At 37.6% G+C, this 16,928-nt stretch overlaps 10 non-coding genes across 10 annotated transcripts; all 10 read right to left on the minus strand.

The window, feature by feature from the left end:
- Positions 1-1,569: 1,569 nt before the first annotated feature.
- TRNAS-UGA (transfer RNA serine (anticodon UGA)) lies at positions 1,570-1,651 on the minus strand. Its single transcript has one exon. It is a non-coding gene; the product is annotated as a tRNA-Ser (tRNA).
- A 1,080-nt stretch (positions 1,652-2,731) lies between these two features.
- TRNAS-UGA (transfer RNA serine (anticodon UGA)) lies at positions 2,732-2,813 on the minus strand. Its single transcript has one exon. It is a non-coding gene; the product is annotated as a tRNA-Ser (tRNA).
- A 1,603-nt stretch (positions 2,814-4,416) lies between these two features.
- Positions 4,417-4,498, minus strand: TRNAS-UGA (transfer RNA serine (anticodon UGA)). Its single transcript has one exon. It is a non-coding gene; the product is annotated as a tRNA-Ser (tRNA).
- A 1,080-nt stretch (positions 4,499-5,578) lies between these two features.
- TRNAS-UGA (transfer RNA serine (anticodon UGA)) lies at positions 5,579-5,660 on the minus strand. Its single transcript has one exon. It is a non-coding gene; the product is annotated as a tRNA-Ser (tRNA).
- Positions 5,661-6,744: 1,084 nt separating this feature from the next.
- Positions 6,745-6,826, minus strand: TRNAS-UGA (transfer RNA serine (anticodon UGA)). The gene has a single exon. It is a non-coding gene; the product is annotated as a tRNA-Ser (tRNA).
- Positions 6,827-7,906: 1,080 nt separating this feature from the next.
- Positions 7,907-7,987, minus strand: TRNAS-UGA (transfer RNA serine (anticodon UGA)). Its single transcript has one exon. It is a non-coding gene; the product is annotated as a tRNA-Ser (tRNA).
- A 1,079-nt stretch (positions 7,988-9,066) lies between these two features.
- TRNAS-UGA (transfer RNA serine (anticodon UGA)) lies at positions 9,067-9,148 on the minus strand. The gene has a single exon. It is a non-coding gene; the product is annotated as a tRNA-Ser (tRNA).
- Positions 9,149-10,751: 1,603 nt separating this feature from the next.
- Positions 10,752-10,832, minus strand: TRNAS-UGA (transfer RNA serine (anticodon UGA)). Its single transcript has one exon. It is a non-coding gene; the product is annotated as a tRNA-Ser (tRNA).
- Positions 10,833-11,912: 1,080 nt separating this feature from the next.
- TRNAS-UGA (transfer RNA serine (anticodon UGA)) lies at positions 11,913-11,994 on the minus strand. The gene has a single exon. It is a non-coding gene; the product is annotated as a tRNA-Ser (tRNA).
- A 1,084-nt stretch (positions 11,995-13,078) lies between these two features.
- Positions 13,079-13,160, minus strand: TRNAS-UGA (transfer RNA serine (anticodon UGA)). The gene has a single exon. It is a non-coding gene; the product is annotated as a tRNA-Ser (tRNA).
- Positions 13,161-16,928: the final 3,768 nt, after the last annotated feature.

Genomic DNA, 16,928 nt, shown 5'->3' on the forward strand with positions numbered 1-16,928 from the left:
AAACATTTTTCCTGGTGGCAGAAATATCTGATACATTTTATTTTAATTTGCTTCAATATTAATATGTAAACTTTGTGAAATATAATAGCTAGTATAGTTTAATGTCAACTATAGGTGTCAAGGACTTTTGATCTTGTACTAAATTAATTAGAAATCAGAGCCTTTAACATCACACCATGCCAACACCAGTGCTCATAACCTGTATTGTACATTTTACGGACATTTTATCAAATAATAATCATTTAAAATATATTAGGTTTTTCATTGGTCTATTCCACAGGTTCTCAAACTCGGTTCTCAGAACCCCACACAGTGCATGTTTTGCAGGTCTCCTCGCAGAACCACAAGTAAATAATTAGCTCCACAAGTGGACTTTTTAAAATGTGTCAGTGAGTAATTAATACACCTGTGCACCTGCTGGGTTACCTGCAAAACATACACTGTGTGGGGTCCTGAGAACTGAGTTTGAGAACCTATGGTACATTCCTTAATAAAGTTTGGAATTATAACAACTGACACTGCACAATTAATAGTTTGTTAAATACCAGACATTTTTTCTTACCTTTCATTACATCTCTACAGCTGTAAATCCAGATAGAAAGAATCTGCATGCACAAGTTGCCACTGAGAAACATTTATACAAGGTCACAAGCATGTACATAGAATGCAGGAAGACACTGTCTGAGATTATATGGTTTAAAAAGAAGTCCATTGTAAAACAGGATATATATGTAGGTGAGCTAAGCTGAGATTGAGAACTCAATTCTTAAACATAACATGCTTTGATTCTCTTCATCTTGAATGCATTTCGTTTTCGTTCTCAGAACCCCACACAGTGCATGTTTTGCAGGTCTCCTCGCAGAACCACAAGTAAATAATTAGCTCCACAAGTGGACTTTTTAAAATGTGTCAGTGAGTAATTAATACACATATGCACCTGCTGGGTTACCTGCAAAACATACACTGTGTTGGGTCCAGAGGACTGAGTTTGAGAACTTATGGTCTATTCCTTAATAAAGTTTGGAATTAGAACAACTGACACTGCACAATTAATAGTTTGTTGATTACCAGACATTATTTCTTACCTTTCATTACATCTCTACAGCTGTAAATCCAGAAAGAAAGAATCTGCATGCACAAGTTGCCACTGAGAAACATTTATACAAGGTCACAAGCATGTACATAGAATGCAGGAAGACACTGTCTGAGATTATATGGTTTAAAAAGAAGTTCATTGTAAAACAGGATATATATGTAGGTGAGCTAAGCTGAGATTGAGAACTCAATTCTTAAACATAACATGCTTTGATTCTCTTCATCTTGAATGCATTTTGTTTTTAAACCAGCTTGAAAAGCAAATGGATTTTGAGTCCATCACCTTAACCACTCGGCCACAACTACCTTAATGTTGTTTCATTGACAAGCTGTGTGCAAAATCAATGTTTTCCTTTTTTGGTAGCTTTTACAGTAAGTTAAACTTTGGGAAATGTAAAAGCTACTTTAGTTTCATGGAAAATAAAGTTATCAAGAACAAATGAGCTTAGCTTTCTACATGCATAAAAAGCAGTACGTAGCTGGCAGGATTTGAACCTGCGCGGGGAAACCCCAATGGATTTCAAGTCCATCGCCTTAACCACTCGGCCACAACTACCTGACCTCAATTGTTTGGTGCTACTTGGAAATCAAAACATTTTTCCTGGTGGCAGAAATATCTGATACATTTTATTTTAATTTGCTTCAATATTAATATGTAAACTTTGTGAAATATAATAGCTAGTATAGTTTAATGTCAACTATAGGTGTCAAGGACTTTTGATCTTGTACTAAATTAATTAGAAATCAGAGCCTTTAACATCACACCATGCCAACACTAGTGCTCATGAACTGTATTGTACATTTTACGGACATTTTATCAAATAATAATCATTTAAAATATATTAGGTTTTTCATTGGTCTATTCCACCGGTTCTCAAACTCGGTTCTCAGAACCCCACACAGTGCATGTTTTGCAGGTCTCCTCGCAGAACCACAAGTAAATAATTAGCTCCACAAGTGGACTTTTTAAAATGTGTCAGTGAGTAATTAATACACCTATGCACCTGCTGGGTTACCTGCAAAACATACACTGTGTGTGGTCCTGATGACTGAGTTGGAGAACTTATGGTCTATTCCTTAATAAAGTTTGGAATTATAACAACTGACACTGCACAATTAATAGTTTGTTGATTACCAGACATTATTTCTTACCTTTCATTACATCTCTACAGCTGTAAGTCCAGTTAGAAAGAATCTGCATGCATAAGTTGCCACTGGGAAACATTTATACAAGGTCACAAGCATGTACATAGAATGCAGGAAGACACTGTCTGAGATTATATGGTTTAAAAAGAAGTCCATTGTAAAACAGGATATATATGTAGGTGAGCTAAGCTGAGATTGAGAACTCAATTCTTAAACATAACATGCTTTGATTCTCTTCATCTTGAATGCATTTTGTTTTTAAACCAGCTTGAAAAGCAAATGGATTTTGAGTCCATCACCTTAACCACTCGGCCACAACTACCTTAATGTTGTTTCATTGACAAGCTGTGTGCATAATCAATGTTTTCCTTTTTTGGTAGCTTTTACAGTAAGTTAAACTTTGGGAAATGTAAAAGCTACTTTAGTTTCATGGAAAATAAAGTTATCAAGGACAAATGAGCTTAGCTTTCTACATGCATAAAAAGCAGTACGTAGCTGGCAGGATTTGAACCTGCGCGGGGAAACCCCAATGAATTTCAAGTCCATCACCTTAACCTCTCGGCCACAACTACCTGAACTTAACTGGATGGTGCTACTTGGAAATCAAAACATTTTTCCTGTTGGCAGAAATATCTGAAACATTTTATTTTAATTTGCTTCAATATTAATATGTAAACTTTGTGAAATATAATAGCTAGTATAGTTTAATGTCAAATATAGGTGTCAAGGACTTTTGATCTTGTACTAAATTAATTAGAAATCAGAGCCTTTAACATCACACCATGCCAACACCAGTGCTCATAACCTGTATTGTACATTTTACGGACATTTTATCAAATAATAATCATTTAAAATATATTAGGTTTTTCATTGGTCTATTCCACAGGTTCTCAAACTCGGTTCTCAGAACCCCACACAGTGCATGTTTTGCAGGTCTCCTCGCAGAACCACAAGTAAATAATTAGCTCCACAAGTGGACTTTTTAAAATGTGTCAGTGAGTAATTAATACACCTGTGCACCTGCTGGGTTACCTGCAAAACATACACTGTGTGGGGTCCTGAGAACTGAGTTTGAGAACCTATGGTACATTCCTTAATAAAGTTTGGAATTATAACAACTGACACTGCACAATTAATAGTTTGTTAAATACCAGACATTTTTTCTTACCTTTCATTACATCTCTACAGCTGTAAATCCAGATAGAAAGAATCTGCATGCACAAGTTGCCACTGAGAAACATTTATACAAGGTCACAAGCATGTACATAGAATGCAGGAAGACACTGTCTGAGATTATATTGTTTAAAAAGAAGTCCATTGTAAAACAGGATATATATGTAGGTGAGCTAAGCTGAGATTGAGAACTCAATTCTTAAACATAACATGCTTTGATTCTCTTCATCTTGAATGCATTTCGTTTTCGTTCTCAGAACCCCACACAGTGCATGTTTTGCAGGTCTCCTCGCAGAACCACAAGTAAATAATTAGCTCCACAAGTGGACTTTTTAAAATGTGTCAGTGAGTAATTAATACACATATGCACCTGCTGGGTTACCTGCAAAACATACACTGTGTTGGGTCCAGAGGACTGAGTTTGAGAACTTATGGTCTATTCCTTAATAAAGTTTGGAATTAGAACAACTGACACTGCACAATTAATAGTTTGTTGATTACCAGACATTATTTCTTACCTTTCATTACATCTCTACAGCTGTAAATCCAGAAAGAAAGAATCTGCATGCACAAGTTGCCACTGAGAAACATTTATACAAGGTCACAAGCATGTACATAGAATGCAGGAAGACACTGTCTGAGATTATATGGTTTAAAAAGAAGTTCATTGTAAAACAGGATATATATGTAGGTGAGCTAAGCTGAGATTGAGAACTCAATTCTTAAACATAACATGCTTTGATTCTCTTCATCTTGAATGCATTTTGTTTTTAAACCAGCTTGAAAAGCAAATGGATTTTGAGTCCATCACCTTAACCACTCGGCCACAACTACCTTAATGTTGTTTCATTGACAAGCTGTGTGCAAAATCAATGTTTTCCTTTTTTGGTAGCTTTTACAGTAAGTTAAACTTTGGGAAATGTAAAAGCTACTTTAGTTTCATGGAAAATAAAGTTATCAAGAACAAATGAGCTTAGCTTTCTACATGCATAAAAAGCAGTACGTAGCTGGCAGGATTTGAACCTGCGCGGGGAAACCCCAATGGATTTCAAGTCCATCGCCTTAACCACTCGGCCACAACTACCTGACCTCAATTGTTTGGTGCTACTTGGAAATCAAAACATTTTTCCTGTTGGCAGAAATATCTGATACATTTTATTTTAATTTGCTTCAATATTAATATGTAAACTTTGTGAAATATAATAGCTAGTATAGTTTAATGTCAACTATAGGTGTCAAGGACTTTTGATCTTGTACTAAATTAATTAGAAATCAGAGCCTTTAACATCACACCATGCCAACACTAGTGCTCATGAACTGTATTGTACATTTTACGGACATTTTATCAAATAATAATCATTTAAAATATATTAGGTTTTTCATTGGTCTATTCCACCGGTTCTCAAACTCGGTTCTCAGAACCCCACACAGTGCATGTTTTGCAGGTCTCCTCGCAGAACCACAAGTAAATAATTAGCTCCACAAGTGGACTTTTTAAAATGTGTCAGTGAGTAATTAATACACCTATGCACCTGCTGGGTTACCTGCAAAACATACACTGTGTGTGGTCCTGATGACTGAGTTGGAGAACTTATGGTCTATTCCTTAATAAAGTTTGGAATTATAACAACTGACACTGCACAATTAATAGTTTGTTGATTACCAGACATTATTTCTTACCTTTCATTACATCTCTACAGCTGTAAGTCCAGTTAGAAAGAATCTGCATGCATAAGTTGCCACTGGGAAACATTTATACAAGGTCACAAGCATGTACATAGAATGCAGGAAGACACTGTCTGAGATTATATGGTTTAAAAAGAAGTCCATTGTAAAACAGGATATATATGTAGGTGAGCTAAGCTGAGATTGAGAACTCAATTCTTAAACATAACATGCTTTGATTCTCTTCATCTTGAATGCATTTTGTTTTTAAACCAGCTTGAAAAGCAAATGGATTTTGAGTCCATCACCTTAACCACTCGGCCACAACTACCTTAATGTTGTTTCATTGACAAGCTGTGTGCATAATCAATGTTTTCCTTTTTTGGTAGCTTTTACAGTAAGTTAAACTTTGGGAAATGTAAAAGCTACTTTAGTTTCATGGAAAATAAAGTTATCAAGGACAAATGAGCTTAGCTTTCTACATGCATAAAAAGCAGTACGTAGCTGGCAGGATTTGAACCTGCGCGGGGAAACCCCAATGAATTTCAAGTCCATCACCTTAACCTCTCGGCCACAACTACCTGAACTTAACTGGATGGTGCTACTTGGAAATCAAAACATTTTTCCTGTTGGCAGAAATATCTGAAACATTTTATTTTAATTTGCTTCAATATTAATATGTAAACTTTGTGAAATATAATAGCTAGTATAGTTTAATGTCACATATAGGTGTCAAGGACTTTTGATCTTGTACTAAATTAATTAGAAATCAGAGCCTTTAACATCACACCATGCCAACACTAGTGCTCATGAACTGTATTGTACATTTTACGGACATTTTATCAAATAATAATCATTTAAAATATATTAGGTTTTTCATTGGTCTATTCCACAGGTTCTCAAACTCGGTTCTCAGAACCCCACACAGTGCATGTTTTGCAGGTCTCCTCGCAGAACCACAAGTAAATAATTAGCTCCACAAGTGGACTTTTTAAAATGTGTCAGTGAGTAATTAATACACATATGCACCTGCTGGGTTACCTGCAAAACATACACTGTGTGGGGTCCAGAGGACTGAGTTTGAGAACTTATGGTCTATTCCTTAATAAAGTTTGGAATTAGAACAACTGACACTGCACAATTAATAGTTTGTTAATTACCAGACATTTTTTCTTACCTTTCATTACATCTCTACAGCTGTAAATCCAGATAGAAAGAATCTGCATGCACAAGTTGCCACTGAGAAACATTTATACAGTGTCACAAACAAGCATGTACATAGAATGCAGGAAGACACTGTCTGAGATTATATGGTTTAAAAAGAAGTCCATTGTAAAACAGGATATATATGTAGGTGAGCTAAGCTGAGATTGAGAACTCAATTCTTAAACATAACATGCTTTGATTCTCTTCATCTTGAATGCATTTAGTTTTTAAACCAGCTTGAAAAGCAAATGGATTTCGAGTCCATCACTTTAACCACTTGGCCACAACTACCTTAATGTTGTTTCACTGACAAGCTGTGTGCAAAATCAATGTTTTCCTTTTTTGGTAGCTTTAACAGTAAGTTAAACTGTGGTAAATGTAAAAGCTACTTTAGTTTCATGGAAAATAAAGTAATCAAGGACAAAAGAGCTTAGCTTTCTACATGCATAAAAAGCAGTACGTAGCTGGCAGGATTTGAACCTGCGCGGGGAAACCCAAATGGATTTCAAGTCCATCGCCTTTACCACTCGGCCACAACTACCTGACCTCAATTGGATGGTGCTACTTGGAAATCAAAACATTTTTCCTGTTGGCAGAAATATCTGATACATTTTATTTTAATTTGCTTCAATATTAATATGTAAACTTTGTGAAATATAATAGCTAGTATAGTTTAATGTCAAATATAGGTGTCAAGGACTTTTGATCTTGTACTAAATTAATTAGAAATCAGAGCCTTTAACATCACACCATGCCAACACTAGTGCTCATGAACTGTATTGTACATTTTACGGACATTTTATCAAATAATAATCATTTAAAATATATTAGGTTTTTCATTGGTCTATTCCACAGGTTCTCAAACTCGGTTCTCAGAACCCCACACAGTGCATGTTTTGCAGGTCTCCTCGCAGAACCACAAGTAAATAATTAGCTCCACAAGTGGACTTTTTAAAATGTGTCAGTGAGTAATTAATACACATATGCACCTGCTGGGTTACCTGCAAAACATACACTGTGTGGGGTCCAGAGGACTGAGTTTGAGAACGTATGGTCTATTCCTTAATAAAGTTTGAAATTAGAACAACTGACACTGCACAATTAATAGTTTGTTAATTACCAGACATTTTTTCTTACCTTTCATTACATCTCTACAGCTGTAAATCCAGAAAGAAAGAATCTGCATGCACAAGTTGCCACTGAGAAACATTTATACAAGGTCACAAGCATGTACATAGAATGCAGGAAGACACTGTCTGAGATTATATGGTTTAAAAAGAAGTTCATTGTAAAACAGGATATATATGTAGGTGAGCTAAGCTGAGATTGAGAACTCAATTCTTAAACATAACATGCTTTGATTCTCTTCATCTTGAATGCATTTCGTTTTTAAACCAGCTTGAAAAGCAAATGGATTTCGAGTCCATCACCTTAACCACTTGGCCACAACTACCTTAATGTTGTTTCACTGACAAGCTGTGTGCAAAATCAATGTTTTCCTTTTTTGGTAGCTTTTACAGTAAGTAAAACTTTGGGAAATGTAAAAGCTACTTTAGTCTCATGGAAAATAAATTTATCAAGGACAAATGAGCTTAGCTTTCTACATGCATAAAAAGCAGTACGTAGCTGGCAGGATTTGAACCTGCGCGGGGAAACCCAATGGATTTCAAGTCCATCGCCTTAACCACTCGGCCACAACTACCTGACCTCAATTGGCTGGTGCTACTTAGAAATCAAAACATTTTTCCTGTTGGCAGAAATATCTGATACATTTTATTTTAATTTGCTTCAATATTAATATGTAAACTTTGTGAAATATAATAGCTAGTATAGTTTAATGTCAAATATAGGTGTCAAGGACTTTTGATCTTGTACTAAATTAATTAGAAATCAGAGCCTTTAACATCACACCATGCCAACACTAGTGCTCATGAACTGTATTGTTCATTTTACGGACATTTTATCAAATAATAATCATTTAAAATATATTAGGTTTTTCATTGGTCTATTCCACAGGTTCTCAAACTCGGTTCTCAGAACCCCACACAGTGCATGTTTTGCTGGTCTCCTCGCAGAACCACAAGTAAATAATTAGCTCCACAAGTGGACTTTTTAAAATGTGTCAGTGAGTAATTAATATACCTATGCACCTGCTGGGTTACCTGCAAAACATACACTGTGTGGGTCCTGAGGACTGAGTTGGAGAACTTATGGTCTATTCCTTAATAAAGTTTGGAATTAGAACAACTGACACTGCACAATTAATAGTTTGTTGATTACCAGACATTATTTCTTACCTTTCATTACATCTCTACAGCTGTAAGTCCAGATAGAAAGAATCTGCATGCATAAGTTGCCACTGGGAAACATTTATACAAGGTCACAAGCATGTACATAGAATGCAGGAAGACACTGTCTGAGATTATATGGTTTAAAAAGAAGTCCATTGTAAAACAGGATATATATGTAGGTGAGCTAAGCTGAGATTGAGAACTCAATTCTTAAACATAACATGCTTTGATTCTTTTCATCTTGAATGCATTTTGTTTTTAAACCAGCTTGAAAAGCAAATGGATTTTGAGTCCATCACCTTAACCACTCGGCCACAACTACCTTAATGTTGTTTCATTGACAAGCTGTGTGCAAAATCAATGTTTTCCTTTTTTGGTAGCTTTTACTGTAAGTTAAACTTTGGGAAATGTAAAAGCTACTTTAGTTTCATGGAAAATAAAGTTATCAAGAACAAATGAGCTTAGCTTTCTACATGCATAAAAAGCAGTACGTAGCTGGCAGGATTTGAACCTGCGCAGGGAAACCCCAATAGATTTCAAGTCCATCGCCTTAACCACTCGGCCACAACTACCTGACCTCAATTGGTTGGTGCTACTTGGAAATCAAAACATTTTTCCTGTTGGCAGAAATATCTGATACATTTTATTTTAATTTGCTTCAATATTAATATGTAAACTTTGTGAAATATAATAGCTAGTATAGTTTAATGTCAAATATAGGTGTCAAGGACTTTTGATCTTGTACTAAATTAATTAGAAATCAGAGCCTTTAACATCACACCATGCCAACACTAGTGCTCATGAACTGTATTGTACATTTTACGGACATTTTATCAAATAATAATCATTTAAAATATATTAGGTTTTTCATTGGTCTATTCCACAGGTTCTCAAACTCGGTTCTCAGAACCCCACACAGTGCATGTTTTGCAGGTCTCCTCGCAGAACCACAAGTAAATAATTAGCTCCACAAGTGGACTTTTTAAAATGTGTCAGTGAGTAATTAATACACCTGTGCACCTGCTGGGTTACCTGCAAAACATACACTGTGTGGGGTCCTGAGAACTGATTTTGAGAACCTATGGTCCATTCCTTAATAAAGTTTGGAATTATAACAACTGACACTGCACAATTAATAGTTTGTTAAATAACAGACATTTTTTCTTACCTTTCATTACATCTCTACAGCTGTAAATCCAGATAGAAAGAATCTGCATGCACAAGTTGCCACTGAGAAACATTTATACAAGGTCACAAGCATGTACATAGAATGCAGGAAGACACTGTCTGAGATTATATGGTTTAAAAAGAAGTCCATTGTAAAACAGGATATATATGTAGGTGAGCTAAGCTGAGATTGAGAACTCAATTCTTAAACATAACATGCTTTGATTCTCTTCATCTTGAATGCATTTCGTTTTCGTTCTCAGAACCCCACACAGTGCATGTTTTGCAGGTCTCCTCGCAGAACCACAAGTAAATAATTAGCTCCACAAGTGGACTTTTTAAAATGTGTCAGTGAGTAATTAATACACATATGCACCTGCTGGGTTACCTGCAAAACATACACTGTGTTGGGTCCAGAGGACTGAGTTTGAGAACTTATGGTCTATTCCTTAATAAAGTTTGGAATTAGAACAACTGACACTGCACAATTAATAGTTTGTTGATTACCAGACATTATTTCTTACCTTTCATTACATCTCTACAGCTGTAAATCCAGAAAGAAAGAATCTGCATGCACAAGTTGCCACTGAGAAACATTTATACAAGGTCACAAGCATGTACATAGAATGCAGGAAGACACTGTCTGAGATTATATGGTTTAAAAAGAAGTTCATTGTAAAACAGGATATATATGTAGGTGAGCTAAGCTGAGATTGAGAACTCAATTCTTAAACATAACATGCTTTGATTCTCTTCATCTTGAATGCATTTCGTTTTTAAACCAGCTTGAAAAGCAAATGGATTTTGAGTCCATCACCTTAACCACTCGGCCACAACTACCTTTATGTTGTTTCACTGACAAGCTGTGTGCAAAATCAATGTTTTCCTTTTTTGGTAGCTTTTACAGTAAGTTAAACTTTGGGAAATGTAAAAGCTACTTTAGTCTCATGGAAAATAAATTTATCAAGGACAAATGAGCTTAGCTTTCTACATGCATAAAAAGCAGTACGTAGCTGGCAGGATTTGAACCTGCGCGGGGAAACCCAATGGATTTCAAGTCCATCGCCTTAACCACTCGGCCACAACTACCTGACCTTAATTGGCTGGTGCTACTTAGAAATCAAAACATTTTTCCTGTTGGCAGAAATATCTGATACATTTTATTTTAATTTGCTTCAATATTAATATGTAAACTTTGTGAAATATAATAGCTAGTATAGTTTAATGTCAAATATAGGTGTCAAGGACTTTTGATCTTGTACTAAATTAATTAGAAATCAGAGCCTTTAACATCACACCATGCCAACACTAGTGCTCATGAACTGTATTGTTCATTTTACGGACATTTTATCAAATAATAATCATTTAAAATATATTAGGTTTTTCATTGGTCTATTCCACAGGTTCTCAAACTCGGTTCTCAGAACCCCACACAGTGCATGTTTTGCTGGTCTCCTCGCAGAACCACAAGTAAATAATTAGCTCCACAAGTGGACTTTTTAAAATGTGTCAGTGAGTAATTAATATACCTATGCACCTGCTGGGTTACCTGCAAAACATACACTGTGTGGGGTCCTGAGGACTGAGTTGGAGAACTTATGGTCTATTCCTTAATAAAGTTTGGAATTAGAACAACTGACACTGCACAATTAATAGTTTGTTGATTACCAGACATTATTTCTTACCTTTCATTACATCTCTACAGCTGTAAGTCCAGATAGAAAGAATCTGCATGCATAAGTTGCCACTGGGAAACATTTATACAAGGTCACAAGCATGTACATAGAATGCAGGAAGACACTGTCTGAGATTATATGGTTTAAAAAGAAGTCCATTGTAAAACAGGATATATATGTAGGTGAGCTAAGCTGAGATTGAGAACTCAATTCTTAAACATAACATGCTTTGATTCTTTTCATCTTGAATGCATTTTGTTTTTAAACCAGCTTGAAAAGCAAATGGATTTTGAGTCCATCACCTTAACCACTCGGCCACAACTACCTTAATGTTGTTTCATTGACAAGCTGTGTGCAAAATCAATGTTTTCCTTTTTTGGTAGCTTTTACTGTAAGTTAAACTTTGGGAAATGTAAAAGCTACTTTAGTTTCATGGAAAATAAAGTTATCAAGAACAAATGAGCTTAGCTTTCTACATGCATAAAAAGCAGTACGTAGCTGGCAGGATTTGAACCTGCGCGGGGAAACCCCAATAGATTTCAAGTCCATCGCCTTAACCACTCGGCCACAACTACCTGACCTCAATTGGATGGTGCTACTTGGAAATCAAAACATTTTTCCTGTTGGCAGAAATATCTGATACATTTTATTTTAATTTGCTTCAATATTAATATGTAAACTTTGTGAAATATAATAGCTAGTATAGTTTAATGTCAAATATAGGTGTCAAGGACTTTTGATCTTGTACTAAATTAATTAGAAATCAGAGCCTTTAACATCACACCATGCCAAAACTAGTGCTCATGAACTGTATTGTACATTTTACGGACATTTTATCAAATAATAATCATTTAAAATATATTAGGTTTTTCATTGGTCTATTCCACAGGTTCTCAAACTCGGTTCTCAGAACCCCACACAGTGCATGTTTTGCAGGTCTCCTCGCAGAACCACAAGTAAATAATTAGCTCCACAAGTGGACTTTTTAAAATGTGTCAGTGAGTAATTAATACACCTGTGCACCTGCTGGGTTACCTGCAAAACATACACTGTGTGGGGTCCTGAGAACTGATTTTGAGAACCTATGGTCCATTCCTTAATAAAGTTTGGAATTATAACAACTGACACTGCACAATTAATAGTTTGTTAATTACCAGACATTTATTCTTACCTTTCATTACATCTCTACAGCTGTAAATCCAGATAGAAAGAATCTGCATGCACAAGTTGCCACTGAGAAACATTTATACAAGGTCACAAACAAGCATGTACATAGAATGCAGGAAGACACTGTCTGAGATTATATGGTTTAAAAAGAAGTCCATTGTAAAACAGGATATATATGTAGGTGAGCTAAGCTGAGATTGAGAACTCAATTCTTAAACATAACATGCTTTGATTCTTTTCATCTTGAATGCATTTTGTTTTTAAACCAGCTTGAAAAGCAAATGGATTTTGAGTCCATCACCTTAACCACTCGGCCACAACTACCTTAATGTTGTTTCACTGACAAGCTGTGTGCAAAATCAATGTTTTCCTTTTTTGGTAGCTTTTACAGTAAGTTAAACTTTGGGAAATGTAAAAGCTACTTTAGTCTCATGGAAAATAAAGTTATCAAGGACAAATGAGCTTAGCTTTCTACATGCATAAAAAGCAGTACGTAGCTGGAAGGATTTGAACCTGCGCGGGGAAACCCAAATGGATTTCAAGTCCATCGCCTTTACCACTCGGCCACAACTACCTGACCTCAATTGGATGGTGCTACTTGGAAATCAAAACATTTTTCCTGTTGGCAGAAATATCTGATACATTTTATTTTAATTTGCTTCAATATTAATATGTAAACTTTGTGAAATATAATAGCTAGTATAGTTTAATGTCAAATATAGGTGTCAAGGACTTTTGGGGGTATATGCAATTCACGGCGAATCGCGGCAATTTTTCGCCGTTTTTTTTTTTTCGACTCAATTCGCCAGGTGAATTCTGGCAGGTGGCTGCCGGAATTCACCATATTCAATGAAAAACGGATTCGCCAGAACCGCGGGCGAAAATCGGCCGATTTGGCGGATTTTGCCGCGATTTTAAAAAACGGGGAAAAACGGGAAAAACCCGGAAAAAAAATGGCGTGGGGTCCCCCCTCCAAAGCATAACCAGCCTCGGGCTCTTCGAGCTGGTCCTGGTTCTAAAAATGCAGGGAAAAATTGGCCAGGGATCCCCCGTATTTTTAAAACCAGCACCGGGCTCTGCGCCTGGTGCTGGTGCCAAAAATACGGGGGACAAAAAGAGTAGGGGTCCCCCGTATTTTTAACACCAGCATCGGGCTCCACTAGCTAGACAGATAATGCCACAGCCAGGGGTCACTTTTATGCCGTGCCCTGCGGCCGTGGCATTAAATATCCAACTAGTCACCCCTGGCCGGGGTACCCTGGGGGAGTGGGGACCCCTTCAATCAAGGGGTCCCCCCCCAGCCACCCAAGGGCCAGGGGTGAAGCCCGAGGCTGTCCCCCCCCCATCCAATGGGCTGCGGATGGGGGGGCTGATAGCCTTTTGTGATAATAAAAAGATATTGTTTTTTCCAGTAGTACTACAAGTCCCAGCAAGCCTCCCCCGCAAGCTGGTACTTGGAGAACCACAAGTACCAGCATGTGGGAGAAAAACAGGCTTGCTGGTACCTGTAGTACTACTGGAAAAAAAATACCCAAATAAAAACAGGACACAGACACCTTGATAGTAAAACTTTATTACACACTACCGACACACACATACTAACCTATGTTGACACGCCGACTGCCACGGTCTCCGACGATCCGAGGGTACCTGTGAAAAAATTATACTCACCTTCCTGCGTCCAGAGATAAATCCACGTCCAGAGAGATAATCCACGTACTTGTTAAAAAAACAAAACGCAAATACCCGCTCCATACCGGACTGAAAGGGGTCCAATGCTTTCACATCAGACCCCTTTCCCCGAATGCCGGGACATCACGTGACTCCTGTCACTGAAGTCCCTTCAGCCAATCAGGAAGCGCTACTTCCGTGGCGCTCACCTGATTGGCTGTGCACTGTCTGAGCTGTCAGACAGCGCATCGCAAAGCCGCTCCATTACTTTCAATGGTGGGAACTTAGCGGCTAGCGGTGGGGTTACCCGCGGTCAGCCGCTGACCGGCGGGTGACCTCATCGCTAGCCGCTAAGTTCCCACCATTGAATATAATGGACTGGGCAGTGCGATGCGCTGTCTGAGTTCAGACAGCGCACAGCCAATCAAGTGAGCGCAACGAAGTTGCGCTTCCTGATTGGCTTTAGAGACCTTTGTGTGACAGCTGTCACTGACAGGTCTCATTCGTGGAAAGGGGTCTCATGTGTCAGCATGGGACCCCTTTCAGTCCGGTGGCCCGTGTGTTCGTTTTCTTTTTTTGCCAAGTACGTGGATGTATCTCTGGACCATGGCTGAGGTGAGTATATTGATCTTTTATTTTCAGGTATCCGTGGATTCTACATGGAGAAGAGGACCGATGTCGGCGTGTGAACTTAGGTAAGTATGTGTGTGTCGACGTATGAAATAAAGTTTTACTTTCACGGTGTGTGTGTCCTGTTTTTATTTGGGTATTTTTTTTCCAGTAGTACTACAGGTACCAGCGGGCCCGTTTTTCTCCCGCATGCTGGTACTTGTGGTTCTCCAAGTACCAGCTTGCGGGGGAGGCTTGCTGGGACTTGTAGTACTACTGGAAAAAACAATATCTTTTTATTATCACAAAAGGCTATCAGCCCCCCCATCCGCAGCCCATTGGATGGGGGGGGGCAGCCTCGGGCTTCACCCCTGGCCCTTGGGTGGCTGGGGGGGGACCCCTTGATTGAAGGAGTCCCCACTCCCCCAGGGTACCCCGGCCAGGGGTGACTAGTTGGATATTTAATGCCACGGCCGCAGGGCGCTGTATAAAAGTGACCCCCGGCTGTGGCATTATCTGTCCAGCTAGTGGAGCCCGATGCTGGTGTGAAAAATACGGGGGACCCCTGCTCGTTTTGTCCCCCGTATTTTTTGCACCAGCACCAGGCGCAGAGCCCGGTGCTGGTTTTAAAAATACGGGGGATCCCCTGTCAATTTTCCCCCCGCATTTTTAGAACCAGGACCAGCTCGAAGAGCCCGAGGCTGGTTATGCTTTGGAGGGGGGACCCCACGCCATTTTTTTTAAGGATTTTTCCGTTCCAGCAATAAAAAATAAAAAAAATATTTTAAAAAATATATAAATAATATTTGTGCCTCCAAAAAAAAAAAAAAAAGTACCTAATCCCTTCTAATATAAATAGATCTGCTATTCCCCAAAAAAAAACACAAAAAAAAACATGTTTAATTTTTTTTTATTTGTTTTCACCCTCCAAAGTGTGGCAGATTGAAAATGACGAATTTGCTGTCTAAAAGCACTGCTGTCGAATTTCCAAACTTGAATTGAATATGCTTTGGTCGAATTGCAGCACTTGTATCATTGCAGAAAAGTCGAATTTGCAAAAATTCGAATATCAAAAAGTCGAATTTTGAAAGTCCGTTTTTTGGTCGGAAAGCACTGAATTGCATAGGCGAAATTTTTTTTTTGGTCGAAAATGACCCGAAATTCGACAATTTCGGGAATTCGACCGCAATTGCATATACCCCTTGATCTTGTACTAAATTAATTAGAAATCAGAGCCTTTAACATCACACCATGCCAACACTAGTGCTCATGAACTGTATTGTACATTTTACGGACATTTTATCAAATAATAATCATTTAAAATATATTAGGTTTTTCATTGGTCTATTCCACAGGTTCTCAAACTCGGTTCTCAGAACCCCACACAGTGCATGTTTTGCAGGTCTCCTCGCAGAACCACAAGTAAATAATTAGCTCCACAAGTGGACTTTTTAAAATGTGTCAGTGAGTAATTAATACACATATGCACCTGCTGGGTTACCTGCAAAACATACACTGTGTGGGGTCCAGAGAACTGAGTTTGAGAATTTATGGTCTGTTCCTTAATAAAGTTTGGAATTACAACAACTGACACTGCACAATTAATAGTTTGTTGATAACCAGACATTATTTCTTACCTTTCATTACATCTCTACAGCTGTAAATCCAGATAGAAAGAATCTACATGCATAAGTTGCCACTGGGAAACATTTATACAAGGTCACAAGCATGTACATAGAATGCAGGAAGACACTGTCTGAGATTATATGGTTTAAAAAGAAGTCCATTGTAAAACAGGATATATATGTAGGTGAGCTAAGCTGAGATTGAGAACTCAATTCTTAAACATAACATGCTTTGATTCTCTTCATCTTGAATGCATTTTGTTTTTAAACCAGCTTGAAAAGCAAATGGATTTTGAGTCCATCACCTTAACCACTCGGCCACAACTACCTTAATGTTGTTTCATTGACAAGCTGTGTGCAAAATCAATGTTTTCCTTTTTTGGCAGCTTTTACATTAAGTTAAACTTTGGGAAATGTAAAAGCTACTTTAGTTTCAT

Source organism: Pseudophryne corroboree, chromosome 11, assembly GCF_028390025.1.
Source record: "Pseudophryne corroboree isolate aPseCor3 chromosome 11, aPseCor3.hap2, whole genome shotgun sequence".
NCBI classification, from domain to species: domain Eukaryota; kingdom Metazoa; phylum Chordata; class Amphibia; order Anura; family Myobatrachidae; genus Pseudophryne; species Pseudophryne corroboree.